Genomic DNA, 26,735 nt, shown 5'->3' on the forward strand with positions numbered 1-26,735 from the left:
CAAGAAATTAATTCACTGATTGGGTTAAGACTTTTATGACCCAATCATTTCTCCTCTGAACCTTCTTGCATTGTCTCACACATGTGCTTTTGGGGGATAACTCATATCCAAACCATAACAGTATTTTATTTGGAGGAAGTAATGAGAAGGAATCTGAGGGTGCTGGAATGTTCAATTTCCTATCTTTGCATGTTGCTTACACAGGTATATGCATGTTTTGAATATTCATTGAACAATTGTGATGTAAGCATTCTCTACATTTTGTTACATTTCAATTAAAAAACTATAATAAAACAAACAATAAGAAAAGCCCTCCCAAGCCTTGTGTGTATCTTAATGTCCATTCAGCAATAAATGCCCCTTTTTCCTGCATCTTGCACCTATATTGGAATCTTTATTCTGAAGCCAATGCAATAAACTGAGTCATCATACAGAAAGAACCATTCTTGGCATAGTTGGTTCTTGAAACACAGCTGGCCATGGGAATCAGCTTTGGGTGTACAAACAGGAACAAACAGAGCCTGAGGAAGAGCCATGGTCCAGGATAGATTATCATTCCAAGGAATTTTTGCTGAATACTATTACCTCCTAAATATCTGATACCTGCTCAGAGAGTTCACATTGGAGGGAGAATGGAGATGATCATGCCTGATATAGCAAGATGAATTTCATCAAACCAATAAAGCAAACTAATTCTAGTGGAAAAGACACCTTCATGTGAATGGATCTTTTTTAAGAAGTATTTTGGTCTCTGATTTTTATTTATATTTAAACGTGAGCATATTTAGACGTGTTGCTCAAAGGGGAGAATATACAAGTAAGCCAGTTTTTTGTGTGTTTAACAGGAATGGTGATGATGATAATTAATTCCTACTATGCATCAGAAACAGTACTAAGTGCTTTATGTGCATCAATTATTTAAAATTTCAATAATATTATGAATACTATCTTTTTTCCTGAAAAGAAAACTGAAATTTGAAGAGAATGTTTCCCCAGGTGTTCTGTAAATGTCTATGTGTACTTGAGAAAATTGTATGTTACCCTCTTAGTATACAAACTTTAGATGAATCTGCAACATGTACTAGAACAATCTATAATTAGATACACACAGGTTTATGATTTACAGTTTCCTGGAAACTTGTTCTCTCATAACTGTTGAGCTTCTCACTTTACCTTAAAGGTTTTTGCCTGAAGTGTTTTTTTTTCTCCATATTAAAATGGCTACAGTCGTGTATTTGTTAAGTTGATACTTTTATACTTCATATTTTTTTACTATTTTTCTCTTATTTTCAGCCTCCCTCCATGGTTTTATTTCAGGTACATCGATCCTGTATGTAATAGGACTGTATTTTATTGCATATAAGTAGCTTTTTATTATGATTACCTTAGTTTATCAGATTTTGTGTTTTGATTATATAATTTCTTATATTCACATATATTGAAATACTAATAAATTTAGAAATATTTCTATCAGGTTGTTTGTCTTTATTATCCTTTTATGCATAATGTTTTTCCTGCCTACCATTGGATTCATAAAATATCTGTGTTCTCTTTTATTGCAACTATTTGCAATAAAGACAAAAGACATACATATTTATCAGGAATGTATACATCATGGAATGACTAAATGAAAATAATCATTGTATACAATTCACATTCTTATTTTTTGTATTGAGATCATTTAAAATGTACTGTTGCCAATTGTCAAGAATGCAAAATGTTGTTATTAAATATAGTCACCATGTTGTACAATAGAGTTCTTGAACTTATTCCTTCTCCCTATCTCTTATGAAAATTGTCTACACAATGACTAATATCCCCCAAAACTTACCTTCCAGTTCCTGGTAACAATCATTCTCTTCTCTGCTTCTGATTCCAGACTTTTTAGATCCCATGTATAAGAGACATCAGGAACTAACTTTTTTGTGCCTAGCTTATTACACTTAGTGTACTGTCTTCCAGCCTCATCTATGTTCTCATAAAGGATAAATTTACTTCTTTTTTAAAAAAAATACTGCAGATGGACACAATACGTTTATTTTATTTACTTATTTTTATATGGTGCTGAGGATTGAATCCAGTGCCTCACATGTTAAGCAAGCATTCTATCACTGAGCCACAACCAGACCCCTGATTGCCTTCTTTTTAAAAGCTTAATAGTTTTCTATAGCCTACATATACCACAGCTTCTTTATTCATTTATCCTTTGATAAAGAATAAACTGATTACATATCATGGCTTTGTGAACATAAGAGTGCAGATGCTTAGACATCCTGATTTGATTTCCTCTGGATATATAACCAAGAAACAGATTGTTGGGTCATTTGATAGTCTTATTTTGTTATTGGTTGAAAATTTTTCATTCTGTATTTTTTCAGTTTTGTTGATTTTATTTTTTAAATAAATGACAGTGGAATGCATTACAATTCTTATTACACATATAGAATGCAATTTTTCACATCTTTGTATATAGAATATGTTCACACCAATTCATGCCTTTATGCATGTACTTCCTTGTATTTTTTGGCATTACAATTCTTATTACAAATATATACCACAATTTTTCATATCTATTTATATATAAAGTATGTTGACACCCAATTTGAGTCTTCATACATATACTTTGGATAATGATGTCCATCACATTTCACTACCCTTGCTAATCTTCTGCCCCCTCCCTTTCCCTCCCACCCTCTTCCCTACCTACCTTGAATTCATCTAATCCTCCCATGCTCCCCATTCCTACTCCGCTCTGAGTCAGCCTCCTTATATTAGATAAAACATTCAGCATTTGTTTTGGGGGGATTGGCTAACTTCCCTTAGAATTATCTTCTTCAACTGCATCCATTTACATGCTAATGACATGATTTTATTCTCTTTTAATGCTGAGTAAAATTCCATTGTGTATATATGCCACATTTTTGTTATCCATTCATCCACTAAAGAGCATCTAGGTTTGCTCCACAGTTTAGCTATTGTGAACTGTGCTGCTATGAACATTGATGTGGCTGTGACCCTATAGTATACTGTTTTAAAGTCCTTTGGGTATAGTCCAAAGAAAAGGATACCTGGGTCAAATGGTGGCTCCATTCCCAGATTTCCAAGAAATCTCCATACTGTTTTTCATATTGGATGTACCAATTTGCAGTTCCACCAGCAATGTATGAATGTACCTTTTCCCCCACATCCTCACCAACACTTATTGTTATTTGTCTTGATTGTCTTCATAATAGATGCCATTCTGACTGGAGTGAGATGATATCTTAGAATAGTTTTGATTTGCATTTCTCTGATTGCTAGAGATGATGAGCATTTTTTCATATATTTGTTGATTGATTGTATATCCTCTTCTGAGAAGTGTCTTTTCAGGTCCTTGGCCCATTTGTTGATTGGGTTATTTGTTTTTTCAGTGCTTAGCTTTTTGAGTTCTTTGTATACCTTAGAGATTCATGCTCTATCCAATGTGTGAGGATTAAAAATTTGCTTCCAGAATGTGGGCTCTCTGTTAACTTCACAGATTGTTTCTTTTGCTGAGAAAAAATTTCTTAGCTTGATTCCATCCCATTTTTCATTCTTGGTTTTAATTCTTGTGCTATAGAAGTCTCATTAAGGAAGTTGGAGCCTAATCCCACATGATGAAGATCAGGGCCTACTTTTTCTTTTGTTAGACACAGAGTCTCTGGTTTAATTCCTATGTCTTTGATCCATTTTGAGTTGTTTTGTGCATGGTGAGAGATAGGGATTTAATTTTTTGTTGCATATGGATTTCCAGTTTTCCAAGCACCATTTATTGAAGATGCTATCTTTTCTCCAGTGAATGTTTTTGGCACCTTTATCTAATATAAAAATAATTGTAATTTTGTGAGTTAGTCTCTGTGCCCTCTATTGTGTACCATTATTCTACTAGTGTATTATGGTACCAATACCATACTGTTTTTGTTACTATTGCTCTGTAATATAGTTTAATATCTGGTATAGTGATGCCACCTGCTTCAGTCTTCATGCTAAGGATTGCTTTAGCTATTTTGGGTCGCTTATCCTTCCAGATAAATTTCATGATTGCTTTATCTAGTTCTATGAGGAATGTCATTGGGATTTTGATCAGATTGCATAATGGCTATATTAATTTACATTATACACCAAAAGTGTGCAAAAGATTTTTTCCCCACATCTTCTATAACATTCATTATCTGCTCCATAACAGATATACTATCAAGAATAAAAGTGATATCTCATTGTGGTTTAAAAATGCATTTTTCTCTAATTACTCATGTTGAGCATTTTTTATATGCCTATTGGCCACTTATGTCCCTTCTTTTGAGAAATATCTATTCAGATCCTTGCTATTAAGTTATGTGGATATATTTTTATATTAACAGATGTGAGAATGACAAACTTCTCCAATTCCATAGGTTGTCTGTTCATTTTGTTGATTGTTTCTTTGTCTGTAGAGAGTTTTAGTTTGTTGTAATTCCGTTTTTTCATTTTTTAAATTTTATTACCTTTGGAGATTTTCCACTGTGTTTTCTGCTATCGGTTTTATAGTTTTAGATATTATGTTTAAGGTCTTAACCTATTTTGAGTGGATCTTTTTGTGAGATAAGAATGCAAATACAATTGCATTCTTCTTCATGTGATATCTGGTGTACCAACATCTCTTAGTGCAGAAATTGTCCTTGTTCCACTAAGTGTTCTTACCACCTTTGTCAAAAAATGTTGGCTCTAAGTCCCTGGGTTTATTTCTGAGCTCTCTATTCCATTCTATTGGTCCATTCATCATCTATTTTTGTGCCAGTACCATGCTATTTGGGTGCCTAAAGCTTTATAGTATGTCTTGAAGTCAGGTAGTTTAATGCCTCCAGCTTTGTTCATTTTTTTCAAGATTATTTTCACTATTCTTGGTCTTTTATGAATCTGCACAAATTTTAGAATTTTTAAAAATATTTCCGTGAAAATGTCATCAAGATTTTGATAAGATTTTCTTTAAATCTGTAAATTACTTTGGTCAGTATAAAAATTTTAACACTAGTAATTTTTCTAATCCATGAATACAGAATATGTTTCAATTTATTTGTCTTCTTCAGCTTCTTTCACCAATGTTTTATGAATTTCAGTGTGATTACTTTTGCCTTCTTAAATTTACTTCTAAGTATTTTCTTTTGTGGCTATTATAAATGTGATTGCTTTGTTGTTAACTCTTTCAGTTTCCTATTAGTATATAGAAATTCTCTTGACTTCTGTGTGTTGACTTTATATTCTGCAACTTTATTGATTGATTTTTAATATTTTTTGTGGATTCTTTAGAATTTTATAAAAATAAAATTGTGTTCTCTGTAAATAGAGAATGTTCATCCCCTTCTTTTCAAGTCTAGGTGCCTATTGTCTCCTTTTCTTGCCCAGTGGTTCTGGCTAGAACTTTCCAGCACTATGCTGAATCAATCTCTCTCTCTCTCTCTCTCTCTCTCTCTCTCTCTCTCTCTCTTGCTCTAGGCTTCAGAGCCATAGGTTGCATTTTTGTTATTTTTATAGTTTAAAATTAAAATAGTCAGATACCAGATAGCACACTCAAATTAGACATCAGAATTTGAAGATATTTTAGTAATAAAAATATGTACAGGGCCTGGAGCTGTGGCTCAGCTCTAGAGAGCTTGCCTCACACATGTGAGGCACTGGGTTTGATCCATAGCACCACATACAAATAAATAAATGAAATAAAGGTATTGTATTCATTAAAAAAAGATTATTCACAAAGATATAGGCAGTAGCTTGTAGATAAGCCATTAGGACAATGTTAACCCCAGCAGAAGCAACAGCAGAGGTGTCACTCCCTCAAGATCTGCAGGAAGATTGGAATATGAGTCCCAGAACTGGGATGGGTCTGAGATAGAGGAGCTGTATCTACCACTGATCTTCTAAAGTGGGCTCCTGTCTTCTAATGTGGGCTCCATGGGTATCATCTTGAAGCCCAAAGTGAAATATGTATCTAAAGTGCATACTGAAGATAGCCAACTCAATCTTTAGTGCAACATTTTTCTAACAAATTTTATGATCAATGAGTATTTATCTCCTCTTTCTTACCACAACAAAAATTTTAATACAGTTTAATGACTTGCTGAAAATTTCTCTCCACCTCCCTGATTTTGTTATTATTTTAAGAATTTTAATTTTAAGTTAACTAAAATTTGTGATTAATTAGGTAGTCAGTAGTTACTTGTACTTACTTTCTGATATATTTAATAAATTACTGTATTCAACCTTGTGTTCTGTATCTCAAATCTCCCATTTGAGTTCACTTTTAATCTTGATGAAATAATTCTCTAATAATGCTTTCCATGAGTGACGATGGTTGGAAAACCATCATAGTATTTGCTTTGTCTCACATTAGAGTGATAGTTTGGTTAAATATAAAATTTAGATCAATACTTCTTTCTCTAAGTACTTTGAAAATATGATTCCATTGTTTTCTAATCTGTGTTGTTGTTGATAAGAAGCTGTTCCCCTCTGTCTTTCCTTTGCACATAATCTGTTTCTACCATGTGGTAATTCTTAAGATTATTCTCTTTCTCTTTGATGATCTCCATTTTCACTAAGACGTGCTTATGTGTGGATTTATCTTTATTGATCCTCCATACTATTCGGAATTTAATCTTTAATTCTAAAATTCACACTTATCTTTTCAGGTATCAATTCTCTGCTATTCTTTCCATTTATGGGGAAATTCTAATACAGAAATATTGATGTCTTTTTTGTCTTTGTGTTTTAGTCAACTTTTCATCACTGTAACCAAAAGACCCAATGAGAACAACTTAGAGGAGGAAAAGTTTATTTTGGCTCACAGTGTCAGATATTCAGCCCATGGTCAGCCAACTCCATTACTCTAGGCCAACATGAAGCAGATCAATATGGAAGACGGCTACCCAGTTCAAGAAAAGAAGCAAAGGAAGAACTCTGCTCATCAGAGACAAAATATAAACCCCAAAGTCATATCCTTAGTGACCTAACTCCTCTATTCACATCCTATCCAGCTAATTCTGCAAATGGACTAATCCACTTTTTAGAGTACAGCTATCATAATCTAATCACTGTACCTCTAAATTTACTGTCTTGTACTGTCTCACACATGAGTTTAAGGAGGATATAATATAACCAAACCATAATACTTTGGTTTATGATTTCTTGCTCATATTTGATGCAAGTATGTTTTTGTTTTTCTAAAGGCTTGATACCATTGTTATATGAAGTAAGTTATTTAATGTAAGTTATTGAATAGAACTCACATTGTAATTGCTGCTTTTATTAGGAAGCCAGATCTTAGCATTTAATTTAATTGTGAGTTGGAATTTGGGCTTCATGGAAGGAAACAGGAAAATTTTGTTATTGTTTAGGTAATTTGTTCCCTCTTTTCTTATTCTCTCTCACCTTGTAGTTACCTCTTTCAAGCTTGACCCATGACCACAGTTGAACAAAAGAAGTTATTACACTGTAACCACTCATATCATGGAGAGATACTAAGAATAATATGCATTAAATCTTCAAGATCATGTCTGCCATGAAGACTTGTCTTTATCTTTCCTCCTCTCTAGGCTCATAACTGCTTAGGTCACAGGTTGTAAAAAGCAAACTGTGATTCAGAGTCCTTTTACTAAATAAGAAGTCTCATCCCAGTTCTTTGCCCCCAGCCCTGTTACTCCTCAAGAACCAGACCTCAGCTGCCTTAATCATATGTGCCTCAGTGTGGCTTCAGCCTTCACCTCTGCTGGGAGTTTTTATTCTTTTTCTGCTGCATGAAAATACCAACGTTGTTTTTTCCCTAGTTTGGTAATTTTGGTTTGCATTTTTTATTGCATCCATCCTGTTTTCAAATTTTGAAAAGAAGGTAACTTCAGATCTAATTTACTCTGCCATATGTATTACCCATACAAACAAAACCAAATAAATTTCACCAACCTTCAATCATAAAGCATTTTTTAATAAAAATGCAATGGAATAAGCAGCAAGGAATGTGTGTTTATTCTTTCTAACTTATATTTTCAGTATTAGCACCCATGTCTTGACTGCTCACTGTAGTAACTGCTATAACTATAAACTACTTTTCCTAAAGCACTTGCATCCATATTGGAATGTTGCAGACTAGCCATTGCTTCAGTTTCACACAGACTGTTTTTTTTCTTGTTGAAGAGTTTTCTTGGATGCAAGTGATAAAAACACAACTACTGAATCTACTGTATGTGAAAAGATCAAAATGTTTCCTCAAGTTTGAAAGAAAAAGAGGCTTCTATCCACTATTCTGTTGTCCTTGGGATGTCAGCTCTATACTATCAAAGCAGCTTCCTCTACAGGGTAGGAAATAAACAGTCACTGGAAACCTCTAAGTCTTTTATCTCATACCTTTACTAACAGAGAAGGTTTGAGACTGTTTCTCCAGATTCAAGTCTAGAAATTCCAGAGAAATGCTTTGACGGAATCACTTTATTCAGCTGACCAGTCATGGGCTAATTAAAAGTGGTTATGGGTACAGGAATATGGTAACACTCTTTCCAACCTCATGGATAAAATAGAGATCAGATTCCTGAAGAAGAGAGTACTGAACTTGGCAGGCAAAGGATTGGATTTCTGCCATGGCTTTTAAATAAACATAAAAGTAAACTCACAGAAAAAAAATCACTTCATCACTCAGTGTTTGACTCAGGAAAAAGAAATTTCTGTAGGTGAATTAAGAATTTAATATAGACAATTAGATGCTTACAAAGTCATTGGAGGTTCTGACATCAGGACATCTGGCCTTGAACTACTGACTTAAAGTACAAATTGAAATGGCTTATGGAAGTGTTGTGCAATCTAGACTAAAATTAAGACTATAATTGTATGATAACAGATAGTAATTTCTTTATGTAATGCACAGCTAAATAAAGTATTATCAGAAACTCCTTATTCTCTTTCAAAAATCAAGACGAAATTGATGCAGTTAGGAAGTTACTCAGATAAACATTATTTTGAGTACTGTCTGGAATATTATCAGGGACTTTTTGAATTTTCCATTCCAGTTTTCACATTTATTATATGTGTGGTTTGTGATCCTATTCTCCTAAAATAAGGTCAACCATTACCATTTTTAAAATATATATCTTTTGCTTATTTTTGTGTGAATTATTTTTTTCTATTTAAATCTAACTTATTATAAGATGTTTAAAAGAACAAAGAACAATAAAATTAAGTATAAAATCCACCAAGGCTCAGTCAGATTGATGAAACTACACTTGAAATTTTAGTTTTCACATAGAGTAAAATGGGAAAACATAACAGATTGGAAAAGTTTAATCAGAGTAAATGCAACATATTATAATCATCAAGGAAACCAAATGTAGTTAGGGCCTGAAAATACACTAAGTGCCTCCAAGACAGCCTGGAAATACAAAGAATAAAATTTGACTTCAGATAATGATAATGAAAGATCATATAATTTCTTCTAACAGTCTCTCTGAAAATGCCTTCCTTTTAACAAATAACAATTCAGAAATTGCTAGTCTGAGAATCGTTGAATGATGAAACTTTAGCATTGTACGTGGCACTTTCTCTTTCCTGGAGGACTTGGTAATCTAGAAGTTCTATGTAATTTAGAAGTTTTATGAAGGAGAGCAATGTCCTATGAAGGTCCACCCAGTCCTATGAAGGTCCACCCAGAGGAGAGAGCACATCGCATCCAGGAACATGAGACCATATGACATACTCAGAAGGACATTGGGATTACTGTTGTTAAGTGGCTTTTGTGTGTCTCATATTTTGTTCTTTCATAAAACAGTTCTGAGGTGTTCTTCCCCACTGTCCTTTGGGAGCATGAAGAGCAGATAACTTGTTTCTAGTTTCCAAGTCTTCAGATCAAGAGCCATGTCTGAACCTAATGTAGAGACTCTTTGTATCACTGCTCTCCTACCCACTTGTTTCAATGCCCTAAGAAGTCCTGTCTTCTCCACTGTCACAGTTTATAATGACATGACAGAGCACTGGAGAATATGCCCTCAAGGAGGGCTGAGGAGCTTTCTCAGCCAGCTTCTTTCTGGTAGAACTCTGAGACCTTACATGGTTCTTTACAGATCAATTACTGTCTCTTTTTTCTAAGCTAGTAGTTCTGTGTATGACAAAATTCTCTGAGAAATGTTGGCCTCTTATAATCCCTTTTGTTTTGATGAGTTTTCTTGTTTTACCCCTCACATCTAATATAAATGCATGGACCTCATGTTCATCACATATCGGCAGAAGAAACACACATGTAGTCTGTTTTCCTTGAGCCACTTTGTCCAACTGAAAGATTTTACCAGGAAAAAAAATCTTAATCTTTCCAGAAAAATTAACAATCATTTGGACAATACTATCTGTCTTCATTACAGCTCAAGTTCTTCCAGAATTTGTCAGCATAAACCTTTTTAATGGGCTTTTGCAATCTTTTAACATGAATCTAATAGTCTTTGATAGCGTTCTTGTTATCTGTACAATACTCTCTATTTGATCCTTAAATTATGGCCATTTTATTAGTCTTTTACATTTATTTCTGATCTTATTTATTTGAGACTTCTTTTCCCCCTTTAGTTTAGCTAAATGTTTGTCTATTTTTTTTTTTGCTTTTTCAAAAACCCATCTCTTCTTTTTGTTGATTTTTCTTCTATATTTTTTCTTGTCTCTATTTTCTCTTTTGATCCTTATTATTTACTTTTTATGCTAATTTTCTTTTTTCTTTATTTCCTATTCCCTTGAGATATAAAGTTAGGTTATATTTAAAGAATTCCTCTTTCAATCCTAGATTTGAGAAGCTGTTCTCTTTTTAATCCTTATGTTTCTTAATTGATAAACTCTTTTTCATTCTTGCTTGCAAATTGGCCAAGTTTTTTCTGATCTTTTCCCTTTCATGATCCCATGACACAGCCACTCTCATATGTTTATACCCTTTTTCCTGACCATAGCTTTCCAGCACATATTCATTGTCAACTCAAATATTATAATGCTTCTTGTTTTCATCTTATAACCTTGGATTAATCAAAACATTTTCTTGCTGTTCTATGTGAATTTCATTCTCTAACTTTTAGCAGGAGGATTGGTTATTTACCTTTACTAAAATTTTTCAAGCTCACAGAAATTTCTCTTCTTCTGTCCTCATGTAGCACGTTTGAAAAGGGGGGATGAGGTTTTGGCTCAATGAGAGAGAACTTGCTTTACATGTGTGAGGTACTGGGTTTGAGTCTCAGTTTTACACACAAATCAATGTATATGTATATATATATATATATATATATATATATATATATATATATATATATATGAATATAAATATTTAAAAAGCACCTTGGATTTTTCTTTTCTTTTCTTTTCTTTTTTTTTTTGCTTATTCTTATCCACCATAATCTTGACTTTTTCTTTACTTTGGATTTTTTTTTACTCTAAATTGAAATTTCAGTCAAGAAAGTAATTCACAGAAAGCATGATTTCACAAACAACTGTTTATTTCTGTATTTTTTAAATAGAAAAAGTCAAAATGTTTTTTGTCATATCTTAAAAATGAAAATAGTTAATTTGTTTCCAAAATCATAGATAAATTTCTTCTGTTATTAAATACCAAAGCCTTACCTGTATAAAATCCAAGATTATTTCTCCCTGTGTGAAATCTCAAAGGTATAGTTCATTGAGTCAATAAGAAAAATGATGATACCCATGTAAAAACACAAATGAATATTTATTTTTTTAAGAGAGAGAGAAATTTTTAATATTTATTTTTTTTTAGTTTTTGTTGAACACAACATCTTTATTTTATTTTTATGTGGTGCTGAGGGTTGAACCCAGTGCCCTGCACATGCCAGGTGAGCATGCTACCACTTGAGCCACATCCCCAGTCCCAAATTAATATTTCTTAATGGCAGTTCTCATCAAAACACCAATGGCATTCTTCACAGAAACAACAAATACAAAAAAAAAATCCTAAAATGTATATGGAACCACAAAGCCTCCCAAATACTTCAGGCCATCTTGAGCAAAAAGAAGAAATCTGGAAGCAGCACAATACCTGTTCTCAACACACATTAGAGGACTGGAGTAACAGAAACAGCATGGTACTGCCTTCAAAACCACACAGAGGGATGGAGCAGAATAGAAAACTCAGGAATAAATCCACTTTCTATAGCCAATGGATTGTTAACAAAGCACCAAAAACACATATTGAAGAAAAGACAGGCTTTCAATAAAAGATCATTGAAAAACTGGATATCCATATGTAGAAGATTAAAAGTAGACCTCTGTCTATATCATATGCAAAAACATACACAAAATGGATCAAAGACCTAAATGTAAGAAACTATGAGACCACTAAAAGAGAAAACTTTGAGACAAGTAGGCAATTATTTTTTTTGTTAGACCCCCAAAGAAGAGGCAACAAAAGCAAAAATAAACAAATGGAATTATACCAAACTAAAAATCTTGTATATGAAAAATAATCAGCAGAGTAAAGAGATGGCCTATATACAAGCAACTAACAAGTATCTGATGAAATGTTCAACATTACTAGCCATCAAGGAAATGCAAATCAAACTACAATGAGATACATCCCACTGCACTTAAAATGGCTATTATCAATACAATAAAAAATAAATACTGTTGAGGATATGAAGAAAAGAAACTCTGATGCACTATTATTGGGACTGTAAATTAGTACAGCCACCATCGATAACAGTATGGAAGTTCCTAAGAAAACACTATGTGATCCAACTATCCTGCTTCTGATTGTATATCCAAAGAACATGAAATCACCAATCAAAATGTATCTGCACTCTGGTGTTTATTGCTGCAGTATTCACAAGTAGCCAAGGTATGGAATCAAACAAAGTATCTATCAACAGATAATAGATAAGGAAAATGTGATTATTTTGGTTTAAATATGAGGTATACCCCAAAAGCTCATGTGTGAGATAGTGAAAGAAAGTATAGAGGTGAAATAATTGGGTTTTGACATAATGAGCGCATTAATCCATTTGAGTGGATTAACTGGGTGGTAACTGCAGGCAGGTACAGGGTGGATTGAAAAGGTAGTCTCTAGGGGTAAGCCTGTGAGGTTTCTATTTTGTCCTTATCCCTGAGTTGTGGTGATCATGTCCTAAGCTGCTTCCCCCACCACACTCTTCTTCCATGATGTTCTCCCTCACCTTGAACGCAAAGCAATAGAGCCAGCCATCTATGGTCTGAGACCTCTGAAACCCTGAGTTCCAAACAAATTTTTCATCCTCTAAAATTGTTCTTGTCAGGTGACAGTGATGAAAAACCTGACTAAAACAGTGGTATATGTATACTACTATTAGACCATAAAAGAATAAAATTTTTGTCATATGTAGCAAAATGAATAGAAGAAAAGAAAATTATCTTAAGTTCAATTCAATCATATGAAGACAAATGCTGCATGTTCTCTCATGTGGAACCCAAAAAAGTTGATCTCAGAGAAGATAATGGAATAATATTAGTAGAGGTTAGAAAAGGTGGGGGGAGCTAGAGGGGCCTCAGAAACCAGTACCAAAGAACAGTTAGGTAAGTTCTAAGATATCATATTAATTTAGTGAGACTAATTTATAACTATCTATCATATATTTTTGAAGAATTAGGAGAGATTGAAGTTTCAAACTATAAAGAAATTATACATATGTAAGCAGATAAAAAGCTAATTACTCTCATTTGATCATTGCACACTGTAAATATGTACTGATTATCAACACTAAGTCACATAAATATGTACAACTATCATAAATTGTTTAAAAAGAAAAAAATTTAAAGTGAACCAAAATCACACAAAACTAAAATATTGTCATAATCTTTTTTCCCACAGTACTAGGAATCAAACCCATAAGCAGAGTACCTCCTCTACCACTGAGCTACATTTCAGCCCATGATGCTGTACTCTTAATAACATTCTCTTCTTCCAACATATCCTTAATACCTTCACTTTCATATGCTTTCTAAAGAAATCTCCCAACTTTTTTCATACCAAAGATGATTGACAAATGAACCTTTCATAACTATTTCTCATAGGAAAAATGTGAGCCCTGCATTTCTTTTTTTGCAGGCTGAGGGAAATAAAACAAAATAAATAAATAAATAAATAAATAAATAAATAAATAAATTTGAATTTACTAAACAAGACATCATATAAAGTAGAATATTCATGAAAATTTTATGTTTTTATTATTTTAGGAAATTTCATATTGCCAATACAAATTTTATATTAAGATACTAAAGGAATTATTTTAAACTAGATAAAAAATAGACTTGAAAATATATATCTCCATGGCATGGATTCAGACAAAGATGATGTAAAATAAAAACCATATTTATTCCTGGAAGGTTTATTGCCCCTAATATCCTAACACATGGATGTCCAAACATTTTTATTCTCAGACATAAAAAGCTTAGAGTACAGGAGGCCAATGATTATAAAATCAAGCATACAAACAATCCAGGTATATCTAATTTAGAAAAACAAGATCTTTAAAGCATGACCATGATATGAGTGAAGAGGAATTGAATCAAGATGGAGAGAAGCAAGAATTTACTGTATGAAACAGAGCTCCATAATTGGTCCCTAGAATTCATACTGAAGTTGATGAGCTCATTAAGTAGTATTGCTGCCAAGAATATTTTCTTGTGTGTTTGGAAAGATCACAGGCTGAGAAATTTAAAAAAAAAAAGATGTTTTCTAGAATCCATTTAGAGAAATGTTTTGATAACCTAAAAGAAAACCAGCAATTAGACTTTTTGTTTCCAACTCCTCTTATTCTGCATGAAGTTTGAGAATCACAATTCTCCCAGAGAGATAGTTTAGGTTTTATAGATCCATTGTTTTTAATGTTTGGGGGAAGATCAGCAAGGCTAGTATATCTCAACTAATACCACTTATGTGATGGAAAGGCCTATGGATTCTTATAAATAAGCTGGGCATTTAAGCCTTCAGGAAGGAAAAGATACAGACAAAAATTATATCATAAAACTAAATATAAGAGTGTTTTGTAGATACAGATATTAGAACTGCTTCATGGAATGATTCACTTTAAAAAGAGGTTTTATCATTTTAATGGGATCCCCAAATCAGGGAGTTAGGGGAGATTGTTTAGTAAAAATATTATTAAATTTGGGAAATTGTCTATATCAAGGGTAGCAAATCAAGTTAAACTTCTGTGCCAGATCATGTAAATTGGAAGTGCGTGACTTGGAGAGGGCTTATGATGTTTATGTTCTTTTCTGATTACTAGGAAGAGTATGACCAAGTGCCTTCAGAATAGGAAGAATGAGCTGTGCAGGTGATACCTGTCTTTGCCCTGGGCCATAACAGTTAGCTGATGAAGACTGCAGATTCTTCTTTCTAGGAAGGTGATTGATTGAAGTATTATGATGCATAAGGTCTGTTTTGGAGCTAGGAAAGGGCTTAATATCAGAAAGTTGACAGAAGGCCAGACACATAGATGTGACTTCCCATGTGTCTCTTTTTTTTATTCTTATCCTCATGCAAGAGCATAATCTTAGAGGTAAAATAATTGATTGCAGATAGCTGGTATTTAAAAAAGTGGATGAGAACTCTGAAGGAGAAAGAAAGTTCTGGAATTCATACCTGAATAGGGGAGGATTGGATAGAGCAGAAGATTCCAGAAAAAAGCCTTTGGAAAAACTTTCAGTAAGGTGGGAGAAAATAAGGATCTAGAATATAATAACCCAAGACAAAAGAAGTAATGTAAGAAAGAAAGTGATGTTGGAAGGAAGGATGGAGTCAAAAGAATGATTCTAGGACCTTCAGTTAGAGTTTGAAAGAGAAATATCTATGGTCCCAATTGAAAGAGAGGGAAGCAAAACTGGAGGATGGAGATTTAATCAAAGGACAGAAAAAGGACAAAAGAGATGGGATCTGAAGGCCAAATGAAGGGGTGGAGACAGTAACATTTTTTGAAAATTATGTACTTTCTTCTGAAGAGAAAGACATGAGATTAGCCATAAGTAGGTTTCTGGATTTGGAAGTGAAAGGTTGAAGAAATTTCAAACTGATCATGTCAATGTTTAAGTGAAATATTAGTAGGGATGAAAGTACAGGAATGGGGAATGAAAAGTTTGGGGTAAACAAAAAATGTACAAAACAGTTAATTTAAAGAGTGAGGAAGGCAACTCATAAGAGAAATCCAGACTAGTGGCCAGGCAGAACTGGATAGCTCCTTTGAGTCTTAGACAATGTCCTTAAGTGAAACCAGCCTGCCTGGCTGCATTACATATCCCTTGCTATGCTCAGCTGTGCCCTTTGCTATGTTCAGCTATCTGCATGCAAGCTCAGAACATGTGGCTGGATGATTGAATCATCACGGAATCAGGTATCATCATGAAAACAACAACAACAAAAAAAAAACAGAAGGAGAATACAAGGTATAAGAACTTCAAGAGAGAAATAATAATAAGCAGCCTTAGGTTCTGAATTGTGCTAGCAAAAAAGTCAGCAAAAAAGGGGCTGTTAGTGAAAATGCATTGAGGTAGATTATTTAGAAGATTAATGGTGTGAAGAATTTTTTTTCAGTATGATTATTTGAGTCCATGAGCTGCTAGGAAAAAAGGTGGAAGCCATTGTTGCCTTCAGTAACAAGTTCCAGGGTGGACTATGGGTGTGTAAGCCTTGTGGGGAGTGAAGAAAGGGGCCATTGAAGAGATAATGGTCAAAGAACCAAGAGGCCAGCATATTGGGTAGGACACATACCTAGATGCTGAGGTTATTAAGAAGGATTTACAAGGTGTGGACAAGATTAAGACTATGACAAAAAAAGCTTTCACAGAATAAGAGAACAAGAGATCAGCCAACTGCAGCAGTAAGGGAGAGAAGAGAATGATTGTCCTGGACCATGTCTATGTGTCCCTCAAATCAGCTCTGTACATCCACTGGCACCCAAAGACTTCCATCTGGAATACTTCAAGGGAATCCCTTATTCTGTAGTTTCTGGCAGGATCCAGTCAGTAGGAAGCTTCTCAGTAGATTGGAGGAGGAGTGTCTGCATACTTACTCCTCAGATGGCATGAAGCTGTGTGCCTTGGCTGAAGGTCACTGATCACTTTAAAGCAGCCAATTCACTATGAGTCTCTTGTTCTGGTATCTGATGTCAACTCACCCCTAGTGCTCCCTTGAGGGGATCACTGTAACTAGTCCAGTTTTCTCCACTATTCCTACTGGTCTCCTTATGTCCTTCCCTTTATGTATTTTTGCAAATACTCTCTTTTTAAAACATTATGTGATTTTTCCTCCTGTGAATTTGCTCTCTGTTTCCCTTACTGGGATTCATCATATCATGATGGGGAATCAGATACTGTGAGCGTGAAATCTTGAAAAAGTTGGTGAGCTACTGGTTTATAAGTGTTGGTACGATGGTGAGAATTAAGGAGACACCTAATTCACCACCTGGCTTTCAAATATGTGGCACATGATAGGGAACGATGCTTCCAACTGAAGGCTTCAGAGGAATCAGTGTCATTAAGGATCACCATGTTTCTGTTAAAGGTCCTAAGTAAATAAAAATGGCAAAAGGTGAGGTGAGGATACAGGAACAATGGAAAGAAACAAAGGAGGGCTGTCAACTTCTTAAGTTCCCCAGGACCAGGCCAGAAAAGCTATCTGGCTACTGACACACTATTCCTCAAACATGGGAACAATGAGCCCAAAAATAAAAATCACCAGGGCTACTTAATCCTTGTTTTAAAAGTGTGGCAGAAAAGAGGGAACCCTACAGGTTCCACTTTCAATAGTGCAGACCATGATCACCAGAAGTCATGGCAACACAACCCTCATTTAGCTGGGCTATAGAGTCCAGACAGCAGTCCCCATGGGTCCCAAAGATAAGAACACTGTGCCAAAATAGAAATTCATTGGATTAGACAAAGGGAAATGATGTGAAGGGAGAGGAGATGGGAATTAGAAAGACAGTAGGATAAATTGGGCATAACCTTCCTATATTCAAATATGAATACACAACTAGTGTAATTCCATATCATGTACAACCACAAGAATGGGAAGTTATATTCCAGGTATGTAGAATATGTTAAAATATATTCTACTGTCATATATATCTAAAATGAACAAAGAAAAGAAAAGAAAAGAAAAGAAAAGAACACTGTGCCCTTGGGTCCAGAAGGCAGCACATAAAACCAAAGAGGATTATTCTCCAGTCTTAAGAGGTAATGGCATTTGCCTTGCTAAGTTTGAGACTTGTTTGAGACTAGTCTACATCTACTCCCTATTTCTCTTTTAAAATTGGAATGTTTATCCTCTAGCTGTCTCACTATTGTAATTTGGAATCATGTATCTTATCTAGATTCACAGTTTTACAGTTGGAAAGATGGACTTTATTATAACTCAATTATTACCCATGTCTGATTTTGATATTTCAATAACACTTTGAGTATTATGTTTTAGAGTCAATTCTGGAACATTAAGAAGTTGAGGGCTATTTAGATGGAATGAATGAGTTTTGTATACGAGAGTCCCAGTTATGGGGGGCAGAACATAATGCTATACACTGAATATTTTCTACTCCTAAAATTCCTAGGTTGAAGCCTAACCCCTAATGTTATAATATTTTCAAATGGGTCTTTTGGGAAGTAATTAGGTTTAGATAGAATCATAAGGGTAAGACTCCATGATGGAACTAGTGGAATTGTAAGAAGAGGAAGAGATTGGAGCTCACTTTGTCTCTACTGTGTGAAGACACAGTGAGAAGTCACCATTGATATACCAGGAAGAGAGACCTCACTACAAAAAAAAAAAAAAAAAAAAAAAAAAAAAAAGCCTATCAGCACCTTTATCTTGGAATTCACAGACTCCAGAACTGTAAGAAATAGAAGTGCATTGTTCATACCACCCAATCTATGGTATTTTTATAGCAGTCCAAGTTGACAAATACATCAGGCTATTGGCCAATCATAAAGGAGGAATTCCAGAAGGTATAGTAAAAGAAACATAGGGGAAGGTTGTAGAATTGAAACAGATCTGGTACACAGAGAATAACAGTAAGAGGATTTTAGGTGGTAGTAAATGCATGAAGAGGTATGGACTTCTGTGAATGATGGGAGCAACTGACTATTGAGGCATATGAGGAGTAGTCCTAATTTTGTTTTAAAAGCAGATGAGCTTTGGTTGCATGTTGGGAGCCAGCGACCGCACCCTGAAAATGGCGCTGGCTTCCTGCTTCTGATGACTCAGCGGTTAGAGTTGTTAGAAGTAAATAACTCATTGTTAGGCTGTGGGCTGGGCTCTGGCCTGATTCCACTGTGCTGTACCTATTAGACTCTTCCACATAGTGCTGGTTCATTGGCAGGGCTGGGTACTTAAGCTAGGGCAGACCAACAGCGCGCGCGCGCGTTTTTTTCTCTTGTTCCTGTCTTCTCATCATGATTCAAAGGTCCTGAGTAAACTGCTGAAAGAAGAATCCTGTGTCGTTTTTTCCCTTGCCGGCGAGGGGTCGCAACAATTGGTGGCCAGAACGGGGAAGAATATTCCTCGAACCCAGGATCCAGAACTTCCAGCAGTCAGGGTGGTGCACCGGTAAGTTCCCAGGTAAAGTGGGAATCCGCAAGCAAATAGCGGGACGCTCCTCTGTAAATAAAGAGAGAGCGGGGAAAAATAATAAAATAGGACGCTCCTCTGTAGATAAGGAGAGAGCGGGGCTTTTGTACTTTCACTTTCTTCATAGTTTTGAAAAACATTATGGGTGTTACTTCTTCAAGCCCAATTTTTTTGGCCCTGGATGGGCTGCTGCGTTCAAAAGGACTTAAGGTGGAGCAGAGTACTTTTGCGGATGTTTTTAAGAGAAGCTGATATAGCGGCTCCTTGGTTTGTTTTTTCAGGGAGTCTTATGATTCCCAGCTGGGACAAATTAGGGAGAGATCTGGATTTTGCTTATGAGCAAGGTACTTTAGAGGGTGGCATTATACCACTTTGGAAGTTGGTTAGAGGATGTATAGCAGACGGTAAATGCCAGGAAGCTGTGGGTGAGGGTCAGGCCGCTCTTGAACAACTACATGAGGAAAAATCTGAGGGGTCATATAGAGAAGTGGCAGAGAGTGTTGAGAGTGGGAGTAGTGAAAAGGCAAGAGAGCCTGAAAATAAAAATAGGAGAAGGCTCTATCCAGACTTGATCAAATTAAAAACACCTGAGGACACAAGTGGCTCGGAGAGTTCTGAGGACCTGGACGTATTGTTACAGCAACTATGTAAGATAAAAATGAAAAGGAAAAAAAGGGAGACACAAAGCATGAAAGCCTACTGTGAGAAGGGGGATAAATCTAATTTTGATAAATCTAATTCTGAAGAGGAGGTTGAGAATTTAGAAGAAGATGCAGTGCCTGTTGCATCGCCCTCATATGTGAGGGGAGTCCAAAGCTCTGGGAGAACTTTTCATGCACAAGTTTGGAGAACAGTTAATACAGACATGGGACTAGTGTACCCGGTTTTTCAAGACGCTGATACCATGAGCCTTTAGATTTTAAAATAATTAAAACCTTGGCAGAATCCGTTCACACTTATGGTGTAGATGCTGCTTTCACTCTTACTCAGGTGAGGCGGCTTACACTGATTTAGTACATTTACTACAATCAAAGGGCTTGCTTATTTCACCTGATAAAGTACAGACAGGAGACTCTATTGATTATCTTGGTGCTAGTATCTCTTGTGAAACTATTACACCCCAAAAAATAACTCTTAGGACTGATAATTTATATACGTTAAATGATTTTCAAAAATTATTGGGTGACATAAATTGGATTAGGGGTTACTTGCATATTCCCAATGTTGAATTAAAACCTTTGTATGAAATTCTTAAAGGTGATTCAGATCTTACTTCCCCTCGACATCTTACTGAGGAAGCCAGGTCAGTGTTGCTTAAAGTGGTAGAGGCTATACAACATGCTAGCCTTTGCAGGCTTCAAGAGGATAAGCCTCTTCAATTATGTGTGCTTGCCACTGTACGGCAACCTACTGGAGTTTTGTGGCAAGATGGTCCTTTATTGTGGATACATCCACGTATATCCCCTAGAAAATCCCTTGAGTATTATCCTCATGCAGTTGCTTCTTTAGCTATGTTAGGGATACAACAAAGTATACAATTTTTTGGTTTTCCTCCAACGTCTGTGATTGTCCCTTATACGTGTCAAAAAATTCAAGTTTTGTGTGCTAACCTGGATAATTGGGCTATATTACGATGCTCTTTTCTAGGAGAGATAGATAATCACTATCCTTCACACCCTCTTATTACATTTGTTAAGGAACATCCTATTATTTTCCCTAAAATCACTTCTTCTATGCCTGTCCCAGGAGCTGCAAATATCTTTACAGATGGATCTAAAACTGGTATTGGAGCCTATGTGGTAAATGATCAACCTCCTATCCAACATCAGTTTGCTCCTGGCAATCCACAATGGGTGGAGGTGCAAATTGTCATAAAAGTATTTGAACAATGTCTGTTTCCTTTTAATTTAATCTCAGATTCTGTTTATATAGTTCAAGCTTTAACAGTGCGTCCCATACACACATCAGGAGTAATGTCTTCCCTTTTTCTCCATCTTCAAACATTGATTTTGAGTCACTCCGCCTGTTTTTACTCCTTGCATATTTGAACCCACACAGGTTTACCGGGTGCTCTTTCTGCTGGCAATGCCCAAGCTGATCTTGCTACTCGTCCTTCTTGGATGTTCCCTATTTCCTCCTTAGATACTGGACAACAATTTTCTTCCTTTTGCAACCAGATGGGTATCCAGCTTGTCCATGGTTTACCCTACAATCCACAAGGTCAGGGTATTGTAGAGCACGCTCATAAGACTCTAAAAGAGATGTTAATAAAACAAAAAGGGGGAATTGGCTTAGGCCACACCCTGAAAGAGCGCCTCTCCCTGGCTCTATTTACTATTAATTTTTTGAATCTGGACATCCAATGGCGCTCTGCTGCGACTAGGCACTGTTCGCCCTCTGCCCCGAACTTTGGGCACGTTAAGTGGAAAGATGTACTTTCTGGACAATGTTATGGGCCTGATCCCGTGCTGGCATGGGCACGAGGTGCTGTCTGTGTTTTCCCACAGGATCGAACGGAACCGTTGTGGGTGCCAGAGCGCCTCGTGCGGAAAGTTCCTCAAGCCCCGTCAGGAAGGAGGAATGAAGATGAACAAGATGAGGTGCTTGATGCTTCTCCTGATGGTGATCGGACATGAGGTCGTCTGGACTGCAGAACGACTTCTCTGGGCGGTGGTGGAGACGTGGCTATGTCCATTGCCAGTTACTTCTCAGGCTGGTGTACTTCCATTTTTCTTCATTACTAATGGCTCTGCTGCCATGGATTGGCCGACCTTGCTTATGGATACTGTAGCAGCTATTGTTTCATTATTTGACACATTGTGTTTCTTTGTACATGTTAATTACTCTGATTCTGTACCTTGTATTATGTTAACCAATCAATCTTTGGGCTGGTTTGATAGTGATGGTTCCCGGGGCTCTAATGGTAATGCTATTGTAATCAATGGTGTTTTTCCTGCTAATACTTCTGCTGGTAGTTTCGAAGAGTTAGTGAAAGTCAATTGCAGTGACCTATTTAGGTTTGTACCAACACCTGTGTTTGTATGGCCCCCATTCATGTTATTGGTGTTCAATTATTTATCTCCTTTACTCAATTGTTCTAACCAGACATGTAGACTTGTACAATGCTAGAATGCCTCTTTGGAGGACTCTGTTGTGGTAGTACTTGTGCCCTCCTACTTGCCTTTACTTGTGTCTATTGATGATGATAATTTGCCTGTATTATTGCAAAGAAACAAAAGAGACTTTAGTATAACTGCAGCCATTGTGGCAGCCGTTGCAGCTTCTGCTGTTGTGGCGGATACTGCCGCTGCGGCTCTCACTACTGCTGTGCCTACTGCTGATGCTGTGAACAAGCTTGCGGGTACTGCTGCAACAGCCATGGAGACTCAGACTATGATGAATCAACATCTACATCGTGGCATTGTGCTTCTAAAACAATGGGCAGGCATGGGTGCACTGGCTGTGGTCCTGGTACTTGCCATTGGATTATGCCTGTGGTGTCTGGTTCGTATGCGCAAGCGGCAGCGGGTGCAGAGTCTTATGCTTGTATAAGCCTTTGCCGCTTTAGAGGCAGGACAGTTCCCTCAAGCATGGCTCGCCATGCTCAAGTGATCAACACAGCACAGGGTGCGAGGCAAGGCACTGCACTTGGGAGCTCTAGGTTTGAGTCCCAAGAAAAGCATGTCCTATTGCATGTGGGTTTGATGTCAACGTCCCACCTCCATGAGAAAGGCATCGGTTGGAATGGTGACTCACTTGGGGAGGCGCCCCTCAGGAGTGTGCCATTATTTACGGCCACTTTTGCACAATGGAGATAGGACCTCTACTTTTACCTGTTGCTTGTAAAACAGAAAGGGGGAACTGTTGGGAGCCAGCGACCGCACCCTGAAAATGGCGTTGGCTTCCTGCTTCTGATGACTCAGCGGTTAGAGTTGTTAGAAGTAAACAACTCATTGTTAGGCTGTGGGCTGGGCTCTGGCCTGCTTCCGCTGCGCTGTACCTATTAGACTCTTCCACGTAGTGCTGGTTCATTGGCAGGGCTGGGTACTAAGCTAGGGCTTTTTTCTCTTGTTCCTGTCTTCTCATCATGATTCAAAGGTCCTGAGTAAATTGCTGAAAGAAGAATCCTGTGTCGTTTTTTCCCTTGCCGGCGAGGGGTCGCGACAGTTGCAGAATTGCATTATGATCCTAACATTTCAATTTGTTAAAATTTCTGAGGTTATAAGCAGTTTTTTTTTTTTTCATTCAGAAGTCCACTGGTCAGTGGTCTAGTTATAAGAAAAGATTATGAAAATTATTTGGCAGATAATAGATTTTAAGATATTGTAAGAGGCTATAACATGTTTAATGCTGTCAGGAAAGAGGTCAGGAAAAACAGGGTCAAAGACACAGAAGGGATAAAGTAATCAATAACAAGTCTTCTCCAAGGGAGGGGATAGGATGGGATACTGAGCATGGTGATAGGTTTGGATTCTTCCATTCTGACAGGAAGAAGTATTCTACTAAGATGCCCCAGGATCTATTGAGAATGACTGAATCTACATTTTAGGCAGTGAATGATTGTAGTCTTCTATAAACACTAATTAAACAATGAGATAGTGATGATGCCCTGAAGTAACAATGATTTGTGCTGGACAGTTCTGTATCTTCTTTGGTATATTTCTTGTTCATCATTTGATATGCCCTGGGATTTTTACTTATTTCCTCTGGACCATTTTGAAAGGTACAACAGAGGTGTACAAGACTGCACATCTTGCCAATAATCTGAACACTCAAGGTAAAAAATCATGGCTCTACTCAGCCTCTTTTCAGTCTTGGAGAACAACTCTCCATGTTGTGATGATGCCAAGGAGCTAAAAGCTCCCTATGAGAGAGGTCCTTAAATGCTTGAGTCCAAACACCATACCATGATGCTTCTTATAGAATATGATTGTATTTCCCTGAGCACCACTGACAAGGGAGGCTACTAATTACACTAGCCCCCACTAAAGCATTAGCCAGGTAGCATACAAGAACAAAGACAGGAAGTCAAAATCAAAAGTCCAAAAGATCATAAGTCCAAACAAAATGAATTGGGAGTGGTGTTATTCTCCTAAATTAATTTAAAACCAGAGACCCAGCAAAACAGAAATAAATCTAGGCAGATTTCATCCCCATGTCTAAGCTCCCAAACAGAGAGTGTACAAGTCATAGGGAATGTGTACTGAGAAATATTGTACAGGAGAAGGACAATGAAATAAATGAGGGGTTATGTTATAAAATAAGAAATAAAAACTTAAATGGTAAAAGGACCAGAAAAAATGACTCCACCCTATCTACAAGAATCATGCAAGATGAAAGATAAAAAGAAACTCCCCAGCCAGGCACTGTGGTGCAAGCCTGCAGTCCCAGCTACTTGGGAGGCTAAGGAAAGTGGATCACGAGTTCAAGACCACCTGGGAAAAACAGCAATATCCCATCTGCAAAGAAAAAGGAGGGTGAGGAGGAGGAGCAGGGAGAGGAGAAGAAGAAGAAAAAAACAACAACAACTCCCCAAGAAGCCTAGGATAAATGAGCAAGACATATTCCTGCTAGGTTTAGAAGGCAGAGTAGAGTGGAAGAGGTTGGGTTGAGAAGATAGAAAAGGACCTGGAATTTCCACATGAGCACAGAGTAACAGGCTGTTTCCAAATGATTCCTTACATCAGTGCTGCTAGTATTCTACCAATGGTCAAGGAAAAGGTATTTATAAATTGAGGATCAGGAATGGAGCTGCTATTCCACAAGACTAATTGTGTTCCTGCAATACAATAGCCAAAACATGACACATACATATAGTAAAACCTGGATGAAACTTGATTAGTGTACAAAACCAGGCACACATTTCTTTCTTTTTAACAAATATATCCTACAAAGGAGATGGAAGAAGAAGCTGACCTGAGTCAGGAAAGGGTTTCTGTATAGCTCTGAGACTCAGAGATCCTGAGGTTGAAAATATTAGACTTGCTTCTATGAAACTGTGTCACCTGATCCACATAGTGGAAGATGTGAAGCTGGATGGACAACTCTAGGTATTTGGGTAATTCTATAGAGTATTCCTCAACATCTGGGTGCAGTCTCACATGGCTTAAAGTCTCCACATTAAGTTTAATCTTATTTGGCATCCAAATGCCAGTTTGGCACTAAATTCGTTCTTAAACTCTCAGGGATTCTTCCATTCTCCCTTACATAGTCAAAGAAACAGAGTATCTTCCATAGTCCCAAAAGTGGTTTTCTACAAAGATCTGTTTCTAACAAAGGAAGACCCGGGTAACAGCTCCAATGGGTGTTACTGCTCCTTCTTAGTTTATTCTTTCAACCTGCCCTTATAATCCCAACCAAACAGAACCATCTTCAGCTATATCCTCAGGTCAGCCAGTTTCTTTGAAAGCCACCTCCTCTGCTTAAGAGTCCATGCACCAAGCACACCAGCTACAGCATTTAGGCCTCTGCACCGGTGTTTCCTGCCACAGTACTGGCATAATACTGTGCTAGAACTCACATGACACCTGCCTGTAACAATACCCACACCTCAACTTCACTCTTCCCTCTACAGTTAGAAATAACTGGAGAATCAGCTGCTTTTCTCTTTAACCTCTGAAAAGCATTTCCTTCTCTCCAAAATAAAATATGATTTCCTAGAAGAAGGCCCTGGAATTTTGAGACACAAAGAAAACTATTGTCTCCTGTCTGAGAGAGAAAAAAACAACAACAAAAAAAGTCTCAGACTTTAAAAACAAAGTCCTTTATCCCTTTTCTGAGAGTGATGTTAGAAGGAGTAATCTCCATTGTCCCTTCCTTTTGGATTAGTAAACCAGCTCCTCCACACAACCAAGAGCAAAAAAAGACACCTTTGTGTCTTTGACTGAAGGAGTAAAAATGTAGATAGAGCTATCTTTAGCAGGTCACCCCACCAGTAGTGTAAACTCAAGAAGCTGCATTACCAGCAAGGAGAGGTGAGCTTAGACCACAGGTATGTGAAGTCCAATAGACTGCACACTTGAGTCAGGCAGCTCAAGGACCTATATGTCTTGCATGTGTAATGAATATTGGAGACTCTGCCCCATGAACAGAGCTATTTGAATGGAGGAACTAAGCCAGAGAACAATCAGGG

The sequence above is a fragment of the Urocitellus parryii genome, unplaced genomic scaffold, assembly GCF_045843805.1.
Source record: "Urocitellus parryii isolate mUroPar1 unplaced genomic scaffold, mUroPar1.hap1 Scaffold_45, whole genome shotgun sequence".
Classification (NCBI taxonomy): domain Eukaryota; kingdom Metazoa; phylum Chordata; class Mammalia; order Rodentia; family Sciuridae; genus Urocitellus; species Urocitellus parryii.